Source organism: Macrotis lagotis, chromosome 1, assembly GCF_037893015.1.
Source record: "Macrotis lagotis isolate mMagLag1 chromosome 1, bilby.v1.9.chrom.fasta, whole genome shotgun sequence".
NCBI lineage: Eukaryota > Metazoa > Chordata > Mammalia > Peramelemorphia > Peramelidae > Macrotis > Macrotis lagotis.
In genome coordinates, this window is record NC_133658.1 from 785,400,678 (window position 1) to 785,424,126 (window position 23,449).

Below are 23,449 nucleotides of genomic sequence, written 5' to 3' on the forward strand. Positions count from 1 at the left end.
AAGCACCCCTGGCTTCTTTCAAGATGAAGAACATTTGCCACCTTCGGTAAGAAGACTTTTCCAGGGGGCAGCTAGGTGGCGTAGTGGATAAAGCACCGGCCTTGGAGTCAGGAGTACCTGGGTTCAAATCCGGTCTCAGACACTTAATAATTACCTAGCTGTGTGGCCTTGGGCAAGCCACTTAACCCCATTTGCCTTGAAAAAAAATAGAAAATTTTTCCAGTGACCTAAGCTACTGGTTCTTTCCCATCCAAGATTACCTTCATCTACTCTCTACGTATTCTTATAGACCAATTTATATATAGTACATGTTGTCTCCTCCTTTAGAAAATAAGCTCCTCAAGGGGAAGGAATGTTTTTGTTTTTCTCTTTATGTCCCCAGTGTTTATCACAGTATCTGTCATAAAAACAAGTGCTTGTTAATGAACTGATTGGAGCTTCCTCTCAACCAAAAGCAGAGAATCTAATGATTTCTTGGCTTGTCTTAATGATAATTTTACTCTTCAAAAGATGAATGAACTGATAAGTGGTCATTTGTAATTACACTATGGATATGATTCTCACTAACAGATGATAATTGGTTGAAAGGGTAGATAGTATAGAAACCTTGCTGGGGGCGTGACTACTCTCCTTTAAAGTTGTGATAAAGGAGAGGAAAGCTGAGCAATAGTTTGAAATTCATACTAAATTTTGAGAATGCACATTATAAAGGGTTCATTTCACAGTGTTCCTGTCTTAAAGAAAGGATCCCATAAATTACAATTCAGCAGAGAAGGAAAAGAAATTCTCAAGAATTAAAATCTGAAGATAGAAAGGGTTAGAATTCTGATGGGGAGGAGAACATGGGATCTGTCTGAAAAGGCTAGTATGGATGCACAGAAAACTCATCGATCAAATGAGATTTTTTTAATCCTATTACAGACATGTACATTCAAACAAAACAAGTTCTCTCATGATGAGTCCATTACTTCTCTATTCAAAGATGGATAGCATATTAAATCATAAGTTCTCTGAAATCATGATTGATCATGAATTGATCAAAGTTCTAAAGTCTTTCAAAGTATTAAGGCTATTATTGTATAAATGGTTACTCTGCTGTATACCCTATGGTTTAAATTGTTACTTAACTCACTGTGAACCAATTCATACAAGTGTTCCCAAGTTTTCATGAAAATATTTCCTTTATCATTGCTTACATCACAACAGTATTCTATCACATTAACATACCATAATTTGTTCAACCATTCCTCAATTGATGAGCACTATCCAAGTCTTTGCCATCACAAAAAAAGAGCTGCTTTAAATATTATTTTACAAATGAGTACTTTTCCTCTCAAATATAGAACTAATATTGGTATCACTGTTGAAGGATATGAAGAATTTAATAAATGTTCCAAATTGCTTTCCATGAGGACTTGCATCATTTCACACTTCTAACAATGGTATATTAATGTACCTGTTTTCTCACAGTGCTTTCAGAATTTATCATTTTCTTAACCAATCTCATAGGTATGAAGTAGAAATTTAGTAATGTTTCCATTTGTAATTCTCCAATTATCAGTGATTTAAAGTATTTTTCAATATGGCTATTGATAGTTTGAATTTCTTCCTCTGAAAAGTGCCTGTACTTATTCTCTTGTCATTTATCAATTAGGGACTGACTCAATCTCTTTCTTTAATATTGTATTTATTTATTTTTCCAATTACATGCAATGATAGTCCTCAACAATCATTTTTTGCAAGGTTTAAGTATCACATTCTTCTCCCTCACTCCCTTTCCTCCCCACTTCCCTGACAGAAAGCAATCTAATATAGGTTATATATGTGTTTCTATATTAAATATAAATCAGTACTAATCATGTTGTGAAAGAAGAATCAGAACAAAATAGTGAAAAAATATTAGAGATAAAAATCACAATACATAAGACAACTTTTAAAATTCAAGATAGTATGTTTTGGTCTGCATTTAAACTCCATAGTTCCTTCTCTGGATATGAATGGTATTTTCTATCCTAAGTTTTAGAATTATTTCTGATTATCATACTGCTGAAATGAACAAGTCCATCGTAGTTAATCATCACCCCATGTTGCAGTTAATGTGTACAGTGATGTTCTTCTGGTTCTCTTCATTTCACTCAGCATCAGTTCATGCAGATCTGATGCAGTTCTGTACTTCTTAATTTTTATAGAACAATAGTGTTCAATCACATTCATATACCACAATTTCTTCAGGCATTCCCCAATTGCTGGGCCTGGAATAACTCTTTTTTTAATTAAAGATTTTATTTGAGATTTACAATTCCCCCCCCCCAATCTTACTTCCCTCCCCCCCACCCCCCCACAGAAAGCAATTTGTTGGTCTTTACTTTGTTTCCATGTTGTACACAAACTGAGTGTGATGAGAGAGGAATCATATCCTTAAGGAAGAAACAAAAAGTATAAGAGATAACAAGATCAGACAATAAGATATCTATTTTTTTCCTAAATTAAAGGGACTAGTCCTTGAACTTTGTTTAGACTCCGCGGTTCTTTGTCTGGATACAGATGGTATTCTCCATTGCAGAGAGCCCCAAATTGTCCGTGATTGTTGCACTGATGGAATGAGAAAGTCCATCAAGGTTGAACATCAACCCCCGTGTTGCTGTTAGGGTGTACAGTGTTTTTCTGGTTCTGCTCATCTCACTCAGTATCAGTTCATGCAAATCTCTCCAGGCTCCCCTGAAATCCCATTCCTCCTGGTTTCTAATAGGACAATAGTGTTCCATAACATACATATACCACAGTTTGCTAAGCCATTCCCCAATTGAAGGACATTTACTTGATTTCCAATTCTTTGCCACCATAAACAGGGCTGCTATGAATATTTTTGTACAAGTGATGTTTTTACCCTTTTTTCCTCATCTCTTCAGGTTATAGACCCAGTAGTGGCATTGCTGAGTCAAAGGGTATGCTCATTTTTGTTGCCCTTTGGGCATAGTTCCAAATAGCTCTCCAGAAAGGTTGAATGAGTTCACAGCTCCACCAACAGTGTAATTAGTGTCCCAAATTTCCCACAACCCTTCCAACAATGATCATTATCCTTTCTGGTCATACTGGCCAGTCTGAGAGGTGTGAGGTGGTACCTCAGTGAAACTTTAATTTGCATTTCTCTAATAATTATTTAGAGCAATTTTTCATATGGCTATGGATTGCTTTGATCTCCTCATCTGTAAATTGCCTTTACATAGCCTTTGACCATTTATCAACTGGGAAATGGCTTTTTTTAAAAAATATGACTCAGTTCTCTGTATATTTTAGAAATGAGTCCTTTGTCAGAATCCTTAGTTGTAAAGATTGTTTCCCAATTTACTACATTTCTTTTGATCTTGGTTACACTGGTTTTATCTGTGCAAAAGCTTTTTAATTTAATGTAATTGAAATCATCTAGTTTGTTTTTTGGTGATGTTCTCCATTACTTCCTTAGTCATAAATTGCTTCCCTTTCCATAGATCTTACAGGTAAACTAGTCCTTGATCTTCTAGCTTGCTTATAGTATTGTTTTTTTAATGTCTAAGTCCTGTATCCATTTGGATCTTATCTTCGTAAAGGGTGTGAGGTGTTGGTCTAATCTAAGCTTCTTCCATACTAACTTCCAATTTTCCCAGCAGATTTTTATCAAAGAGAGAGTTTTTATCCCAATAGCTGAACAGCAGATTGCTATAATCGTCTCCTGCTACTGCACCTAGTCTATTCCACTGGTCCACCACTCTATTTCTTAGCCATAACCAAACAGTTTTGATGACTGATGCTTTATAATATAATTTTAGATCAGGTAGGGCTAAGCCCCCTTCTTTTGTACCTTTTTTTATTAAATCCCTGGAAATTATTGACTTTTTATTTCTCCATATGTATTTACTTACAACTTTTTCTAATTCATTAAAGTAATTTTTTGGAATTTTTATTGGTAGGGCACTAAACAGATAGTTTAGTTTTGGTAGACTTGCCATTTTTATTATATTAGCTTCTATCCATGAGCAGCTGATATTTGCCCAGTTATTTAAATATGGTTTTATTTGTGTGAGAAGTTTTTTTATAATTGTTATCAAAAAGTTTCTGATTCTGTCTTGGCAAATAGACTCCCAGGTATTTTATATTGTCTGAAGTTATTGTGCTGTATCTTGCTAGACATATATAGAAAAGTTGAGGATTTATGAGGGTTTATTTTATATCCTGCAACTTTGATATAATTGCTAATTGTTTCCAGTAGGTTTTTTTGGATGATTTCTTGGGATTCTCTAGGTAGACCATCATGTCATCTTCAAAGAATGAGAGTTTTGTCTCTTCCTTCCCAATTCTAATTCCTTCCATTTCTTTTTCTTCTCTAATTGCTGAAGCTAACATTTCTAATATGATATTGAAGTAGTGGTGATAATGGGTATCCTTGTTTCACCTAGCCTCTCCCCATTGAATATAATGTTTGTTGACGGTTTCAGATAGATACTGGTAATTATTCTAAGGAACAGTCCATTTATTCCTACACTCTATAGTGTTTTTAATAAGAATGTGTGCTTTATTTTGTCAAAAGCTTTTTCAACATCTATTGATATGATCATATAATTTCTGATAGGGTTGTTGTTGATATAATTGATTATACTAACAGTTTTCCTAATATTGAACCAACCCTGGGATAAATCCTACTTTATCATAATGTATTACTGGACTAAACCTTATTATTATAAATTTAAGTCAATTCCCTACAAATCATAGAAATGAGGAGTTTGTCAGAAAAATGCAAGGCAAATATTTTTCTCCCTTTTATCTGTTTCTTTTTCTAATTTTAGCTATATTGGTTTTACTTCTACAAAGACTTTTTTAAGATTTGTATAATCATCTGTTTATCACTTATGATCCTTTCTAATTTTTGGTGAATCTTGAACAGTTACCCCTATACAAAGGTCTCTTTCAGATCTAGATTGATGATACAATGAATGAACACTAGGCCAAATCAATTTAAACAAAACAACATTGATGAATGAGTTTAACAAATATTGACCTTATCATATGAGGAGACGCATGATTTGACAGTGCTTCAAGGAGAATGAAAGTTCTAAAGGACCATAAACTCAATGAGAGTCAATATATTTAGGGAGTATCCAAAGGAAAATGGAGGCAGTTGACTAAGGGAGTGTGAGAAAGTGGTTAAAGGGTATCAATTATCATGGAATCTTAGGTAGAGGCATAAGAGTGGTATTTGTGCTGAGGAGGAGAAAGAAGAATGGAGTTTTCAAAGTTTTGGAAGAAGGGTCTCCAAAAAAAGTATCAATCTTACAGATAGATAGAGAGACAAAGTGACAGAGTGAAATAATTCTTTGAATATTAGAAGAAACAATATCAAAGAATGGGGGAAAAAACTGAACTACATCCCTTTCCACTACTGAATTTTAGCCAACTGACCTAAATTGAAATATACCTTTTTTAGAAAAGAATAATTTTCTCTAAAAAGTAAGAAGTAGATAGAATAAGTAAGATCATAGAAAACACATCTTTTCATTCCAAAATTAAGTGTGCTTTATAGATTTTATGATGTTGTTAACTAAGGGAAAAATGCTGAGTCTGGATTCAAAAAGGTATGAGTTCAAATCTCAGAAACTTACTAGCTGTGTGACTCTGGAGAAAGTCACTTAACTTCTGTCTGCCTCAGTTTCCTCAATTGTAAGATGTGGGCTAATAACAGACCCCACCACAAAGGCTGTTGAAAGGATAAAATAAGATAATCATAAAACATTTAGCCCCAGAATCTGTCACATAATAGATGCTTGGTAAATACTTCTTTCTTTCCCTCCTTTCCACTTCCCCTAGACTATCTCCCACATCACAAACTAATTTCTAATATTTTTTAAGAAGAAGAAAAATTTTTCTTAATAATGATTACTATTCCACCCTATGGTATATGAACAATAAATTTTTCTCTCATATTTAATAACAAATTACTGCATTATACCAAGGTTTTCCCCCCTTTCTGCCTCCTCTACCAGAAATACACCAGTTTGGGAAATCTCTCTTAAAGATTTACCCTAGGGGCAGCTAGGTGGTGTAGTGGATAGAGCACCAGCCCTGGAGTCAGGAGTACCTGAGTTCAAATCCAGTCTCAGACACTTAATAATTACCTAGATGTGTGGCCTTGGGCAAGCCCCTTAACCCCGTTTGCCTTGCAAAACAAAAACAAAAAACCTAAAAAAAAAAAAAAAGATTTACCCAAGGGGGCGGCTAGGTGGCATAGTGGATAAAGCACTGGCCCTGGAATCAGGAGTACCTGGGTTCAAATCCGGTCTCAGACACTTAATAATTACCTAGCTGTGTGGCCTTGGACAAGCCACTTAACACTGTTTGCCTTGCAAAAACCTAAAAAAAAAAAATGTTGCCCAAGGGACAGTTAGGTGGCATAGTGGATAGAGCACTCAAGGATGACCTGAGTTCAAATTCAGCCTCAGATACTTGATAATTACTAGTTGTGTGAATGAACAAGTTACTTTGCCTTGCAAAAAAAAAAGGAAAAAGTAAAGAAAAAAGTAAAAAGAATTACTCAGGTCATGATCTCATCAGACAGCAAAAGAAATTCTGACTTTGGACTAATGGGTGTATTCTTGCTCATCTTGTTTGTGCCCAGATAAGCCTGGAAAAACACTGATTCTCCTATTATCAAGACAGGTCAGGTAATATGGAAATTGAAATCTTTTTACCAAGATTTGAGTGACCTAAATCACATATTCTAAGATAGCCCATCTCCCATTGTATTAACCAATCAAAGATGATTAGTCATCCCTCAGGAAATCCCCCTCTTCAAAGGGCATATAAACTGTGACCCCACCACCATTAGGGACCTTTGTTCAGGGAAAGACAACCAAATGACCATCCTTTTATTAACAAAATGATTAAATTATCTAGAAACCAAAGTTCTCAAACCTTTTTTTAATCATCATTCATGGGATTCAAAGCTTCTAAGTCTGTGTTCTTACTTTGAATTATTTAATCTTCCTATTAACTTGTAACCTTTCAGACTGAAAAACTGTCTCCCCCTCACCCCATTTTGTTTGGCACAGCCCTGGTTTCGCTGCTAGTACTCAGCAAATAATAAACAATAATTAAGGAGATTAAAATGGCAAAGCTTTTAATTTTTCAGTCTTATTTACATAAATCAGACACTTAATGTAAGTGCAGTATTCTACTGTGAGAGGGTTTCAAATGTGCATATTAGGGTTATTAGTAATATCTGAATGTTATGAGGATGGTAATTCTATATCTGCATGGAGAGAATTCCATTAAGAAGGATTGCAAAAAGTAATTATTTTAGGTAGCTTGAGGCTAATTACTTAGGGAAGAGTAAATATTTCATTATATGTTTAAATGATTACTCATATGTTTGTATCATCTATTTTAAGACAGCCTTATTTAAGACAGCTTTGGTTTGCCCTACACAAATCTGGAAGTCTCAGCTCATTGGACCGAGTAGAAATTTTATATATCTCATAACAGGTACAAGAATCAAGGATGCAAAATACATCATACATTGTGATCTTCATCATGACCTTATGGATGTAGGTGGTGCTTCCATTCCCAGATATGTAAGTTCATCAATTTGGGTACACGTTCCCAAAGGTACAGCCTACTAACTCATTCATGCCTTCTCAACCTGGGCAACACTTTTTCATGTTCTTCCAGGAAATCTTCTGCATTAGGTCCAACCAATGTGCAGAGAGCTTTCTGTTAGGTCTCTTGGCACTGTATGGTTACTAGGAAAGCAACACAGGCTTTAATTAAAACCAAATATCCTTCACTTGAGTTCTATGACAGGCCCACCTATTTATAGCTATACATATCTCTAATAGTATCCTTTCTACCAGTGGTGTCACACTTAAATAGATAAGGAACCCTGCAGAATACCTAATGGCTCAGAAAGCCATAAATTAACACTATCTTTATTGTATTGTGGTTTTATGTATTTTGTTAAACATTCCTCAATTAGATTTTAACCAGAATTGGGCAGCACTTCAGAGTGGGCTATGAGTTAGACATCACTTCTCTCTCATAGCTCCTCCTTGTTAATATTTTGCCACCTATGTTATCCATTGCCCTTTAACTGATTCTTAACATTTTCAGAAGTGTACTATTCCACAACTTTCTGCCATATGGAAGCACCTGAAGAATATTAATATTAAAAAAATGCATTCATTAAAAGCTCTGGGCAATTCCCCTTAAGTCTGGTCTCTTCTCCTTATTTTTACCTCTGTATTCTAGACTCTGTGTCCTACAAGAAAACTCCTTCTTGTTTTACACTTCATTTGGTATTTGTGGGGTCATAAAACTAAATTCTCTTTTATCTTTACATTTTTCAAGGAATCTTATGAGATTTGGTATTTGCATGAGCAATGTCTTGTTAGGTACTCTATTTTCTTTAATTTTAGGGACAGTTTTTTTGCTATATTTAATCTAATGCTTTTTTATAATAAAAGCAAAAAATACTGAGATCTCTTTTATTCTCTAAATCTTTCAATTCATTGTAAAGATAAGATATAACTTCAAATATCATTTGTGAAAGCCATATGATTCTCCTCTTAAGCCTTCTTCAAGGATGTAACTATTATTATCCTCTTTTTATTGAAAAGGAAACTGAGGTTTAGAGAGCATAAGTGATTTGCTAAGGTCACACAAGAAGGTTCATGGAAGGGCCAAGACTAGAATCCTACTCTCCTGCTTCCTAATGTAACATCCTTTCCATTAGCCATTGTTTCTTCTAAAGAAAGCCATCACAAAAAATCTGGAGAATGTTATTTTTATTTAAAGAGTTTCAGAAAGAGCAACAAATAGAGGCAATCTCTCCTGAGGCAGTTAGGTGGCAAAGTGGCTAGGGTACTGAACCATGAGACAGGAAGACTCAATTTCAAATACAGCCTCAGATACTTTTGAAAGTCATTTCACTTTTGTTTATCTTAGTCTCCTCAACGATAAAATGAAAATAATAGCAACTTCTACTGACAAAATGGTTGTAAGGGATGAAATGAAGAAAGAACTATAAAGTTCCTACCATAGTGTCTGACATAGAATGGATCCAAATACTTATTCCCTTCCTTCTCCTATTCCCACCTCCAGGATGGACATTATCAATTAATACACATAAAAGAAAAACAATAAACATTTAGTCTAGGAAAACCCCAGGTGGTTTTTGAAAAAGCTCAATTCTCCCCCTGTGGTTTTCTTTGATGTGACTGTGGTCATGGGAAATGAGATTATCATGTCAAACATCTGTGTGTGGTCCAGTATTTTCTATAGTACACTCTCCTTTGTGAAACTGCTGCTTCAGCAGACCTTTCTGCCTGTCCTCAAACTCCTCCCTAGGGGCAGATCTGATTTAATACAGTTAAAGTAGGAGGGCCAACAAATAACTTTTTAATTCTGTGATTATATACAACTCCCTTTGACATTTTCTGAAATAATCCAAAAGACCTGGTAGAACTTTCCTCTATGGAAAAAAGCCACTCAATTAAGTGGAGTAATCTGAATCATATAACATATAAATGAACTTTCTTCATCTTGCAAAGGTTTTTTTTTCCTTCCAGGAAGTGACTAAAGCTCTAGAAAGTGAAGCTCAAAAATCAAGTGGATCCTACTAGGAGGAAAAGGCTTCAAGCACTGACCTAGTAAAGGACAATGTGACTGTCATCTGTCAACCAGAGAAGAAAAGAATGGAGAGACTCATCACCAGATGCTGAGCCACAAGGGAATGGATTCTGTTGACCAAACAAAAATTTGTGGCAACTCACAAAGACTACTAAAAATAGGGGGAGCATGGATGGAAATGATGGATTTTTTACAATGTTCAATATTTATCTACTCTTATTTGACTCTCCTGTTGTTGTTTTTAAATATATTTGCTGGACTTATTTCCACAAGGTTGCATGCTCTACCCAACAATTTAAAACCATCCTAAAAATGTTGAAAAGTGGCACAATATTCACTACAGGACATTTATACCATGGTAGTAAAGATAGTAAAGAGGAAAAGAAACTTTAATTATAAAAATGCTTATAACAGTACTTTTTGAGATGCAAAAATACAGAAACAAAGTGTGTGCCTATTAATTGGAATATGTCTAGACAAATTGTGGTGTGAATATGATGGAATACTATAGTGCCAAAATCAATTTCATGAAGGATTCATAGAAACTTGGGAAGACATATAAACTGATTAAGAGGGAAGTGAGCAGAATCAAAAGCATAATACTCACAGCAACCATGATAATATAAAAGAAAACCTTATAATAAAGGCACCAGAATTCAAATCATCTCAGCAACTATTTTGACTTCAGATAAGTGATAATGAAACATACAACTAGGAGTATTATGGAAACAGCTTGTGCCAGTTCTCAAGAGTCAACTGGGAGATACATTTAATTTGGAAATCAATACTACAAAACCAGACTTCATTTATTATTTTGTTGACTATCTATACTTGAGAAAGTGATATAGAAAATGTTAATAAACATATTTTAAACTAAAAATTATATTACATAAACATTTCTTTTTTTTGTTTGTTTTTGTAAGGCAGTTGGGTTGAGTGACTTAGCCAAGGTCACACAGTCAAGCAAATATCAAGTTTCTGAGGCTGGATTTGAACTCAGGTCTTCCTGACTCCAGGGTCACCTAGCTGCTCCATCATACATACATTTCTTTCAAAAAAACAGTTATTGACATTTACCAACCCATCCTTGTGACACTTCTTCATAACAAGAGATAGTTGTATTGTGGGGGTAAGTACCATTGGCAAGTGAAAGTAATATAAAAATAAAAATAAAAGATTATGAACTGCTTGCAAGCAGAAACTAATTATTTTAAATTGTGAATATTTGGGTTTTTTCACATTACTCTAATAGTCATGTTGTAACAGTAAACATAATCCCCCCACCCACAAAGAAAGAGAATCTTTAAAGAAAAATAAAGGAAGAGGAAAAAACTGTGTTTTAGTCTGTATTCAGGCACCATCAGTTCTGTTTTGGGGATGGATAGAATTCATTATCATAAGTCCATCAGAGAAATTGCTTCAGTATTTTTTCCAGCAGTTGCTATTGCTAGCTATATTTCCCTCCACTCTATTCCCCTCCCAACCTATTTATTCTTTTCTCTCTCTCTCTCTGTCCTTTCATCCTGTCCCATCTCAAAAGCATGTTGTATCTGATAACCTTCTCCCACAATCTTCTATCTCCTATCACCTACACCACCCCTCCCCTCCCCCTATCCCCTTTCTCTCATCCTTTTCCTCTAGGGTAAGATAGATTTCTATACACAATTGAGCATGTATATTATTTCCTCTTTGAGAGTGAAGGCTCATTCATTCCCCCTCAGGTTCCCCCATTCCACTGCACTGCAAAAGTTTTTTTCTTGTCTCTTTTTTGTAAAATAATAGCACATTCTACTTCTCCTTTCCCTTTCTCTCAGTCTATTAACTTTCTCTTGTCCATTAACTCCTTCTTCTTAATATATTATATCTTCAAATTCATCTCCCTTCTGTGCCTTGTCTATATATGCTACTCCTAACTGTACTAATAAGTGAGAAGTTTCATCTGAGTTATCAGATACACCTTCCCATGTAGGAATACAAGCAGTTCAACATCATTAAGTTCCTCATAATTTGACCTTCCCATGTACCCTCTCTATGCTTCCCCTACATCCTGAACTTTCTGGTCAACTCTGGTTGTTTCAAGAGGAAAGTCTGAAATTCCCCTATTTCAATGAATATGCATCTTTTCCCCTGAAAAAGAAGGTTCAGTTTTGCTGGGTGGTTGATTCTTGGTTGTAATTGAAGCTCTTTTGTCTTCTGAAATATATTCCAGGCCCTATAAACCCTCAATGTAGACACTGCTTAAATCTTATGTAATCCTGACTGTAGCTCCATGATATCTGAATCATTTCTTTCTAGCTGCTTGAAATATTTATTTTCTCTTTGACTTTGGGAGTACTGAAATTTGGCTGTAATATTCCTGCCAGTTTTTATTTTGAGATATCTTTCAGGAGTTGATTGGTAGATTCCCTCAATATCTATTTTACCCTCTGTTTCTAGGTCATCAGGGAAATTTTCCTGGAGAATTTCTTATAAAAGAAATCTAGGCTCTTACCCTGGTCATGACTTTCAAGTTGCCCAATAATTTTTAAATTAACTCTCCTGGATCTGATTCCCATGTCAGTTGTTTTTCCAATGAGGTATTTCACAGTTTCTTCTAGTTTTTTTGTCATCAATTTCCTTTCATTCCATTCTACAATTTAAGGAATGATTTTCTTCAGACAACTTTGTATCTCCTTTTCCATCTGGCCAATTCTTTTTAAGGCATTTTCTCCTCTCATTGGCCTTTTGGACTGCTTTTTTTCCATTTGACCTAAATTATTATTTCTTCCATAATTTTTGTGTGTCTCCTTTGCCACATTTCTGAATTTTATGATTTTCCCATATCGCTCTCATTTCTCTTCCCAATTTTTCCTCTACCTCCCTTACTTGATTTTCAAAATCTTTTTTTAAGTTTTTCTATAGGTTGAGACCAACTCACATTTTTTCTTAGAGATTTTGGATACAGAATCTTTGTTATCTTCTGAGTGTGTGTTTTTATCCTCCATAGGGTCTCTGGTCAGATTTTTTTCTTCTGTTGTTTGCTTATTTGCCCAGCCTATGACTTGATTTTAATTTTTCCTTAAGGTGGGACTCTGCTTCCAGGGTGGAGGACACACTGACCTAAGATTTTGAGGGGTTTTACAGCTATTTTCAGGGACATACCCAAAGAACCTCAACTTCTTCAAGATCTTAGGAGAGACTGACTGCTTTCCTGGCCTGTACTCTGGTCTGTGGATGACCACATGCACTTCCCTCTACCCTGGAACTGTGAGGATGGTCTCTGTTCTGCTATGACAGTATAACTCCTTTCCCTGAGACTAGGGCCTTGGACTGTGACTTGGATCTGAATATGGGCAAAGCAACAGAGGCCTGCTCAGGAACAGATAGTAAAGAGACCTCTGTAGTCTCTCCAAACCCCCCCTAAACATCAGTGGGATGAGTGCTCTGGAAGCAGCTGCTTGGTGGCTCCCCATGCCTGCTCCTTATTCCCTCAGGACCGAGTCTGTGCTGAGACCTGTGCTGGTCTGGGCTCTGTACTCACTCTGGAGTAGCAGAGTTTTCCTACAGATTTTTCAAGTTGTCCTTAATGATCCCTGGACAGAGATGTCTGGAAATCACCATGGCTGCCAAGGACCCACACATCCCCCCAGGGACCTAGTGGTCCTGCAGGCGATTCCTAGATGGCTAGAATTGGTTTGCTTCAGTGTGCCGAGAGCCTGGGCTGTGCTGTGGGGCCCTTTCTAACACCAGTGTAACAGACCCTTCCTGTATATCTTCTAAGTTGTCTTTGGGCTGGAAAAATTGTTTCATTCAGTCTTTCTATGGGTTCCATAGGTCAGTGTGTCCTCCATCCTCTAGAATTTGGTGTGTCCTCCATCCTCTAGAATTTGGTTAGAATCATTATTTGAAGTTATTTGGAGTGGTTTGGGGGGAGTGTACCCAGGATTTCCTGTCTTTACCACATCATCTTGGCACTGTACCCAGAATCTAATTTTTAAATGAGTGTTTTATACTACATAGTACATAATAGTCTACTGCGTGTTTAATTAATACTTAAAAATCAATTGATTATTATATTCTCAAATCTCATACACCAAAGCCTCGGATCAGTAAGAAAACCAAAGATAACTATATGATAATTATATTCAAAAATTTAAGGGGATAGTATACACAAGAGGGAATGGATTCCTATGTCATTCAAGAGAATACAAAAATAAGTAGAATTTCCTGAGAGGCAAAACTTCAGTTCAAGGTAGAAAAAAATTCCTAATACTTAACCATATTGAAATGGATCAGTTGAATCAGAAGGTAGATAATAAGTTCCCCACTACTTGGAAATATATAAGCAAAGGATATAAGACCATTTGGCAAGAGTGTCAAAGAGTAGGTTAATTCTTCCGATAAAGGTTAGTCCAAATGATCTCCTGACTCCCATCAATTGTCATAACAACTAAATCTAACCATAATGAGGGCCTTGACCTCTTTCCTATTGTTACTGATAGCTGGCTATAAAAAACAGATATAGCCCATATTTCTGGTCTGGTATTTCCTAACTGGCCTTTATACAGCTGAACTGACTGTTGCCATAGGAAGAGAAAGAGAATTAGGAGAAATCTTTTTCAGCAGAGAAATGTATTCTGGTGAGTGTGAAGACCTGGATGGTTTTCCGTCTATATTTGTGCCACATGTGTGTTATGGGTCCCTGGGGAGGCTTTGTGCACTTGGACCAGGTTGAAAACTATCAAAGTTCATAACTTGCTACACACAGAGTACTCATACTGATACAGTGACAGCTGCATCTTTGTCTTCCATGACCTTTCCTATTAGGCATGTCTGTGCCAAAAGTTTAGGGATCCTGGGACTCTAGAATGGCAGAACCCAAAAACATTATAATTCTAAGATACCAAGACAGAATTTCCATAGCAACGTGTTTTCCAGTTCTACCCCCTGATATTCCTGGCCAAATGCATGAATGTTGTCTTGTAGCTGAGGAAATACATTGATAGGGGTTCTAAACTCTGAACTACTTCAGCTGAACGAACCATATTGCTTACATTTTTCTTTTTTTAATTTTTTTATTTATTTAAGACAATGGGGCTAAGTGACTTGCCCATGGTCACACAGGTAATTATTAAGTGTCTGAGGCCAGCTTTGAACTCAGGTCCTCCTGAATCCAGGGCTGATGCTCTATCCACTGCATCACCTAGCTGCCCCTACTTGCCTATTTCTTACACATCCATCCTCAATCTCATTCTAATCCTCTTGTAAATTCCATTCTTCAGAAATTTTGAGAAAATCAAGATCACTTTCTTTCCTGTATAATTCTAATAAACTTACTTTTTTTTCTTTTACAAAAGAGTTTTTACTAAGTAAGCCTATGTTTGTCAAGATAGTTCCCAATCTTAGCCTGCCAAGAAAAATCAACATTGACCAGAATTCCCCCAATGTCAAAGAATTTCCCATTCTACCAATCATGCTTGCTGCCACCCATATCTGATCAAGATTAGCCTCTGGGATTGTGGTACAAATCAGATTCACACAGAACCTGAAGGATCCTCACAGTCAGCCCTTGGTCAAAGAAACTTTGAAAGGCTGAAGTAATGCCACAATCTTTCTGACAGCTCACATACATTCCAGACTTAGCCTCAACCAAGTTTAGTTCAGATTGAAACTTGAGACTATCATAGAACCAAATTTAGATAGACAGAAAAATCCCAAGATAAGATCAAAAATTACCCAATCACCTGATACATCTCCAAACTCGAAGGCATAGGTAGTGGAAAAGTAATGATCTCAAAAATGTTGCTACTTTTTCCTATACAGCATCCAAAAATAAAATGGAAAGAAACTAAAATCAATTTTATTTTATTTTTCTCACCGAAGCTATAAAAATTTAAATGTAATTAAGCACACTACTTAGGTGCCTTGGAAACATAAATCCAGAACTGGGGTCCATTAATACTCTCAGTTTTGACCTGAAATTAGAATACACACACAAGCACATACACCACACACACACACACACACACACACACACACACACACACACACACACACACAAAATGATTCAGAATTACACGAGAAAGAGAAGGGGACAGGGAGAGAGAAAAATCAGTTGAGAATCCATTCAGTTCCACATAGGGAAACCACATAGTCTAATGTAACTAGAAGAGGAATTGTCCTTGGCAGCTTTGATGAGAAAGGGTTAAAGGGATGCTGAAAATTTTCCAGAGGGGGAATAGTAGATTGTATGCAAAATTCATTTCTGTAAAACTTTCCCAAGGTTTTAATAAATTTGTGTTGTTTCAGAGACCTAAGGGTCATTCTGTTGTTTGATGATGCCACTGGCCACATTTTAATCTCAGACTTGCAATTATAGTCATTTCCTTTTCTTTCATACAAATGTCAATCAATAAAGGGTCATCAGGGGAGGGTGTGCACTAATCTGTGGAGCCTGTGGATTCCATTAATGATGTGTAATGATTATATCTTTCTTAATGGTCTTGGAGAAATAATTTAGAAAGCAGTACCATAATTACAACAAATCCCTGAGCTCTCATGCCAAACAGCTTTAAAAATAACTCTTCCTGTTTTCTGATCACTGAAACCAAACTGACATGCTGTTTCCCCAGAACTTTATTTCTTTTGGACAGGTACATAGGAAGTCTTCCTTCCATCATCTCCCTTATTTTGTTTAAGTTAAAAGAGTTAACTTAAACTATTAACACAGATTTAGTCATGTGTTCTATCATAAAGATTTCTGGAATTTGTGTAGTTCATTACAGTTTACAATTTACTTTGCATGAAAGATCATCAAAACAATTTTGGGAGATAAGTGCAATTATCATTTTTATTTTGCAAAAGAGAAAATTGAGCCTGAGAAATCACCCAACTTTTAAGGGTCAGAAATAGAATTTAAATCTAGGGTCTCTTGACTCCTAGTTTAGCACCTGCTCTAATCAGTCAGACAATGAATATTTTTACTAAACATTTACTCTGTGTCTTTTATAATGGGAATAGAAAAATTGGCTAAAACATGGCCCTTACTTTTAAAAAAAACAGTATAATGAGGGAGATAATCTGTAAAAAAAAATGTACAAATAAGATATATTCATTGTAAATAGAAGATAATCTCAAAAGAAAGGCATTAATAGTGAGGGTGAGAGAAAGAATTAGAACATGGATTCTAATCCTGAAAAATATAGGGTTTAATCTTAGTCTTGAAGGAAGCCAGGGAAGGTAGCCAGGGACTGTTGTCTTAATCTTACCCTCTCTCTAATATTTTGCTTGATTATAAGCTTCATGAGATCAGGGATCTTGTCTTTTCTAAATTTTTTACCTCCCCAACACCAAACCCAGTGTTCCTTAAGTAGCATGTCATTAGTTAATGCTCATTGAAATGAATTCAAATTCAGGCACTATTCTGGGAACTAGGTAAAGTAAGATTGATAGAGGTCCAGAATTCCAGAAGAATTTGGAAGGATAATAATAAATAATAATCTATTGAATTGTTATAATTCAATATATAATATATTAATTATATAATTGATTGCACAATTATAAAATACAATATGTTGATAATATATTGTATATTATATTAATATATTATGTTGAGCATAACTAATTATCATATATAATTATATATGATGCATATTAATATATAGATTATAATCAAATTGATCAATAGATAACAATCATACTCAAATATATATAAAGCAGTACAGCATTTTCTACCAAATTAAGGTATACTATCATGATATAATTCTGGGGATGACACAAGCAGTGTGGTATAGTGTGTTGAAATCAGGAAGATGGATTCAAATTCTACCTCAGATGCTTACTAACTATGGGACAATGACACCTCAAGAAGATTTCAATTTAATACATTGGGGAGTAGAAGCAGTTGCTTTGAAAGGATATCCAGAAGCAATGAGGTACACCAGAATATCGGAATTCAATTGAAGTCAACACAAATGCTAGGGAAACAAAGACAAAAATGAAACAATTTTTCCTAAAGGAAATTATGTTAGATTGAAAGGATATAATCTGCACATAGACAAATGAATATAAGATTTATTTGATTAGACTGCTCTGAAAAATGGGGGGGAATTAGAAATGAGTATAACATTTTACTCACAGTTTCACAACATTGCTAGGGCAAGTACAGGCATGCATTGTTTCAATTCTCTTCAGATATATATATTGTGCTCTTTTCAGTTTTGGGGTTTTTTTAGAAATTAAAGGTTTTTGGCATCTGTTCCTTGAGCAAATCTTTTGCCACCATTTTTCTAACAACACACACTCACATCACATGTCTCTGTCATATTTCAAAGTATTTCAAGTATTCACAGTATTTCAAACTTTTTCATTATTATTATATCTGGTATGATGATCTTTGATCAGTCTTACTATTATAATTGTTTTGGGGTCCCACAAACAGTATTCAGACAGCAAGCTTAACCATCTTTCTGTCTGCTCCACTGATCAGCCATTTCTTCCCATCTCTCTCCCTCTCCTCAGACCTCCATTTTCCTTGAGACACAACAATACTGAAGAATATTACATAAACTTAGTTTATAAAATAGCAGCAGAATTTGAGAGAGCTGACTCCAATGCTGAAAGAAGTTCTACTATTCATAAAAGACTATCAAACAACACCACATGCTATCTTCAGCAACTATCACCTGATCAGACAGTAACCATCAATATGAAAGCAAAAGAAGATTATAACTAGCTGAAGTCTTGGGTGATGGTTAGCATTTTTCAGTAATAATTTTAATCACAGTATGCAGATTGGTTCTTTTTAGATATAACACTACTGCACTCAATGTATTAGAATACTGTGTAAGCATAACATTGATATGCATTGGGAAACCAAAAAGTTTATTTGACTTGCTTTATTGCAATAATTTTCTTTATTGAGGTGGACTGAAACTAAATCCACAATATCTCTGAGGTATGATTATATTATAGTTGTTATCATCCCCATTCATTAGGTGATAAGTCCTTGGAAGAACAACAATTTATCTATGCTGGAATCAGGAAAAGGTTTTTATGAGGAGATGGCATCCATGCTGAGTCTTGAATGGAGTTTAAGACTCTAAAGGACAGAGATGAGACAAAATTTCCCTTTCCAGAGTTGAGGCATAGTCTGAAGAGTCATAGACTAGTATAATAATTAAAATGAAAGAAGTCTTGAGACCACCAGTCCAATCCTCCATGCTCATAACATGCTCTATGGTTTACAAAGTGTTTTACTCACAATCATCCTGCCGACTGTGTTGGTATTACTAGTCTGTATTCTACAGATGAGGAAAGTGAGACACAGGGAAATGGAATGACCTACTCACAATCACATAGCCAGGATTAGAACTAGAACTCAAAATTTGTCCTGATTTCTGATTTCAAACTCAGTGATCTTAATGCCATAGTTCTCTGGTAAGTGGAATAAGAAAACCTGGGTTCAAGTCCCAACAATGACACTATTCATTATTGCACTTTAGCTGCTTTGAATTTCAGTTTCTTCTAATAATAACAAATAAAATGGAAATCATAATTTCTTTACCATCTGTTCCTCACAATGTGATTATGAGGATAGTATTATGTAAGCCCCACACAGTTCTATATGAATGTGAATTATTATATTTAGCATCTCTGTGCTAAGTCATCTATGAAGAATCAATATTTAGGTCACCCAGAAGGCAACAGAAAGACATATGGTAGATATAGTAAGTTACAGCATATTAGCTTGTGTAGCTCCTATGTCAGGATTCACATTAATGATATCACTTTTAATACTATTTATCAGGGTAAACTGCTAACATAAGAAGACTGAGAAATTAGATAATCATAGCTTTAGAGTCAGAGGCATTTAGAGGCCATATGGTCATTTTACAAATGAGGAAATGGTGACCCAAAGAGGGAAAAATGATTTACCTATGGATACACTGGCAGAGCCGGGTTCATACCTAACCAGAGTACTTTACTGCTAGCAATGTATGAGGGACTATGGACAAGAACCCCAGATGATAAGAATGCTTGAATTGGTTATGACCTCACACAAACACATATTGATGAAATAATTGATCAATGGAATTTTCAAAATACCATTAAGTATAGATATAAATAAATTAAGCATGACTCTTTAAGCAAACAAAGAGTTAATTTCCATCAGTGAGATTGGAAATAAAGTAGGGATTTAGGAAGAGACTGGATTCTGCAGCTCCTTCCTGAAAAAGAAAAAGAAAGATGAGGAGCATTTTTAGGACACAGAGTATATATATTGGGAGACGACTCGGATGTAGGAGAGCATAATTAAAGTCTTATTGAACTAATTTGCCCGAGGTGATGCAGATGCTTTTTGCTGGGGTGATGAGGGAAAAGGAGGTAAGGCAGAGATTCAAAAAAGAAGAAAGTCTTGCCCACCCACAGCCAAGCCAACCAGACCAGAAAAGCAATGAGAGGATTAAATTGTAATTTTTAGTAAGAATGATAATAGCTCTGCATTTTTATGGCACCTTTCATCTCCAAATGCTTTCTAAACTTTATTGACTGTACAAGCAGCTGGATATTTATGGGAGGGATAAATTCCATAAATAATATACTCTGCATGTACCTGGTCTCAGGCAGATTAGTTTAAATTAAATTTCACCCTAGCCTCCAAAGTTAGAGTGCGCTCCATTAGCTCCCAGCTGAAAATTCAGATTTAAGAGCTACACATATTTATACACTAATTGGTCAGGTCAGGGAATATGTGTTCAAATATGTAACTCATTTGACAGTAGGAACAGTTTGTTTATGATGGAAGTGTAGCCACTTATGAAATGAAACACAGTCCTGTTTCATCATACTTTAAAAGCCTTTGGAATGGGGCAGCTAGGTGGTGCAATGGTTAGAGCACTGACCCTGGAGTCAGTAGTATCTGAGTTCAAATCTGGCCTCAGACACTTGATAATTACCTAGCTGTGTGGCCTTGGGCAAGCCATTTAACCCCATTGCCTTGCAAAAACCTAAAGAAAAAAAGCTTTTGTATTCCATCCTTGAAATAAGTATAAGGGGTGGCTAGGTGGCACAGTGGATAAAACACTGGCCCTGGAGTCAGGAGTACCTGGGTTCAAATCTGGCCTCAAACACTTAATAATTATCTAGCTGTGTGGCCTTGGACAAGCCACTTAATCCCACTGCCTTGCAAAAACTTAAAAAAAAAAAAAGAAAAAAAAAGAAATAAGTATGTTCAGACCTGGGGAGGGGGGGGCAACCCAATGACATATTCTTCTTATAGTTAGAAGATGACATGCTCTGGTATGCTGAAGGAAAAAATTAACAAACTAGGAATTGGGAGATGGAGTTTCTTGACCATGTTCTACCAAGCAGAAGTGACTAAGCAAATTTTTTCTTCCAAAAGTTGAGATGATTGGACTAGATGAGAACTAAAGTCTCTTGGTTCAAGAACACTGAACTGAGGCAGAGATCACAGGTTTATAACCCAGCTCTCCTACTTACATAGGACCTGTGTTACTGAATGTTTCTGTACCTCAGATCACTCATTTGCAAATTGAGGGGATTAGAGTAAATCAGGGTATTTTAAACTGGGTTTCCTTTCTAATTCTACTTATATGAATTTTATTTTATGTGTTTAAAAACATTCCAAGGAGGGGTACCCAGGAGGTGCCAAACTACAAAAGGGATCCATAGCAAAGAAAAGATTAAGTATCTCTGACTAAATAATTTCAAAGTGCCTAATGATTATGATCATTCCCATTTAAAGAATATATGAATCTCTATGTTTTCCTTAACTCATCTGTAAAATGGAATGATCATAACCAGTTTTTTCACAGAGTAACTAATCTCTTCCTCTCTGCTGAAATTACTTTTTTCTCTTGGAACTTTACAATATGCTATTTTTGTGGTGGAACAATCACTAGATTTAAGGTCTGGGAAGGCTCAAGACCTGGCTCCATTCCTGACTCCAACAGTTACTTGTCTTGTGACTTTGGTCATCATTTAGTTTCTTTATCTGTAAATTGGAGAAAATAAAATTTGTAATCTGCCTCATGAGATTGCCATGTGGGCCATAAAGAACTAAAGAATAATAGGAATATGTGTTATTACTTAAATCTGTCAATGGAATGATGCTCTTATTGATGTGGGTACTATTGTGACGTCCTTTATATTTTCTTGCCCTGAAATTAGATATCGATTGATCATAAATTTACTTTAAAGGTCCTCAAGTGGAGATAAATGATTATTTTTCTCATGTATTAATAATTAATTGTTGAATCAAAATCAAGGATTTCCCCCCTCATACAGAAATCAACAAGTGGGGCAGCTAGGTGATGCAGTGGATAGAGCACCAACTCTGGAGTCAGGAGTACCTGAGTTCAAATCCGACCTCAGACACTTAATAATTACCTAGCTGTGTGGCCTTTAGCAAGTCACTTAATCCCATTTGCCTTTCAAAATTCTAAAAAAAACAAAACAAAAAAAGTAATTACCTATCTGTGTGACCTTAGGCAAGTCACTTAACCCCATTACCTTGCAAAAATAAATAAATAAATAAACAGAAATCAACTAGTGTAGGAAACATGGGGCTTACTCAGCCAGACTTAGAGAATTAATGAATTCCTGTTCATTTTGTTTGGTCAGACAGTTCTGGGGTATATTTTATATTTATCTTTTATATTTATACTGGTAAGTCTCTTTGACCAAGATTTGTCCAGGATCTCAGTGGAATATAGCCAACCACTCATTCTTTCTCCCATTAATTGTTATATATTAAGAGTTGAATACCTCTCCTCTTTCAGGGGCACATAAACTATGAGCCCACCACCTTGAGGGATTTTTGACATTCAACAGTGACACTGATTTTTTTATTAAAATACTTGCAGTTATTATTATATTATGCATCTTATTAATAAGACGACTAATTGCCAAGGAATTATCTCTTGAACTTTTTAAACATCACAAAGTAAAATGCTCTCACACTTTAAAAAGAAATGGGATCAGAGAGTTAAGGCCTACCTAACTCTAGGTCTCATAGTCTGTCCACTACACTACCTCCATAAAGGGATCAATTTGATCAATGCGCTAGAGGTCTACTAGATTTTCTTATTTTTTAAATTGTATTTATTTAAGGCAATGAGGTTAATGGCTTGCCCAAGGTCACACAGCTAGTTAATTATTAAGTGTCTGAGATAAGATTTGAACTCAGATACTCCTGACTCTATCCACTGTGCCACCTAGCTGCCCTAGTCTACTAGTTTTTCTATTCTTTTTGGACCCATTGCACCTTCCCAGTTGTTTCTCTCTCTCTCTCTCTCTCTCTCTCTCCCTCTCTCTCTCTCCCTCTCTCTCTCTCCCTCTCTCTCTCTCAATGACTAATATATTTTTCTCTCTGAGTCATGGCTATCCTTGATGAAATCTTTTATACTATTTCTCACATGCTATTCATTATTACAAATATGCTAGAGCTTACCAGTCATTTCTTTTGAACTGGCAGTCACAAAAAATGTAAATTGTTCTAAGATACTCTGATTGGTAACCAATTACTTTAACCAAAAAATGATGTTTGAAAAGGAAGAAGGAGCTTTCATGGCAATATTCAGTTTGAGTTGGTTAAAAAGCTTTATTCAGTTTCCCATATTATTCAGCCTAATCTCTTCCTAATTAATTCGAAACTCAGTTCATTATCTACCTGTAGTGATTGTCCCAGATGTACATGCTAATATGATAACTCAATAGATTGTTTTTCCAAATACAAATCATAATGTTGTCACTATAAGTTCTCATTTTTGCTGTCCTAATTTGCTGTTTTGTT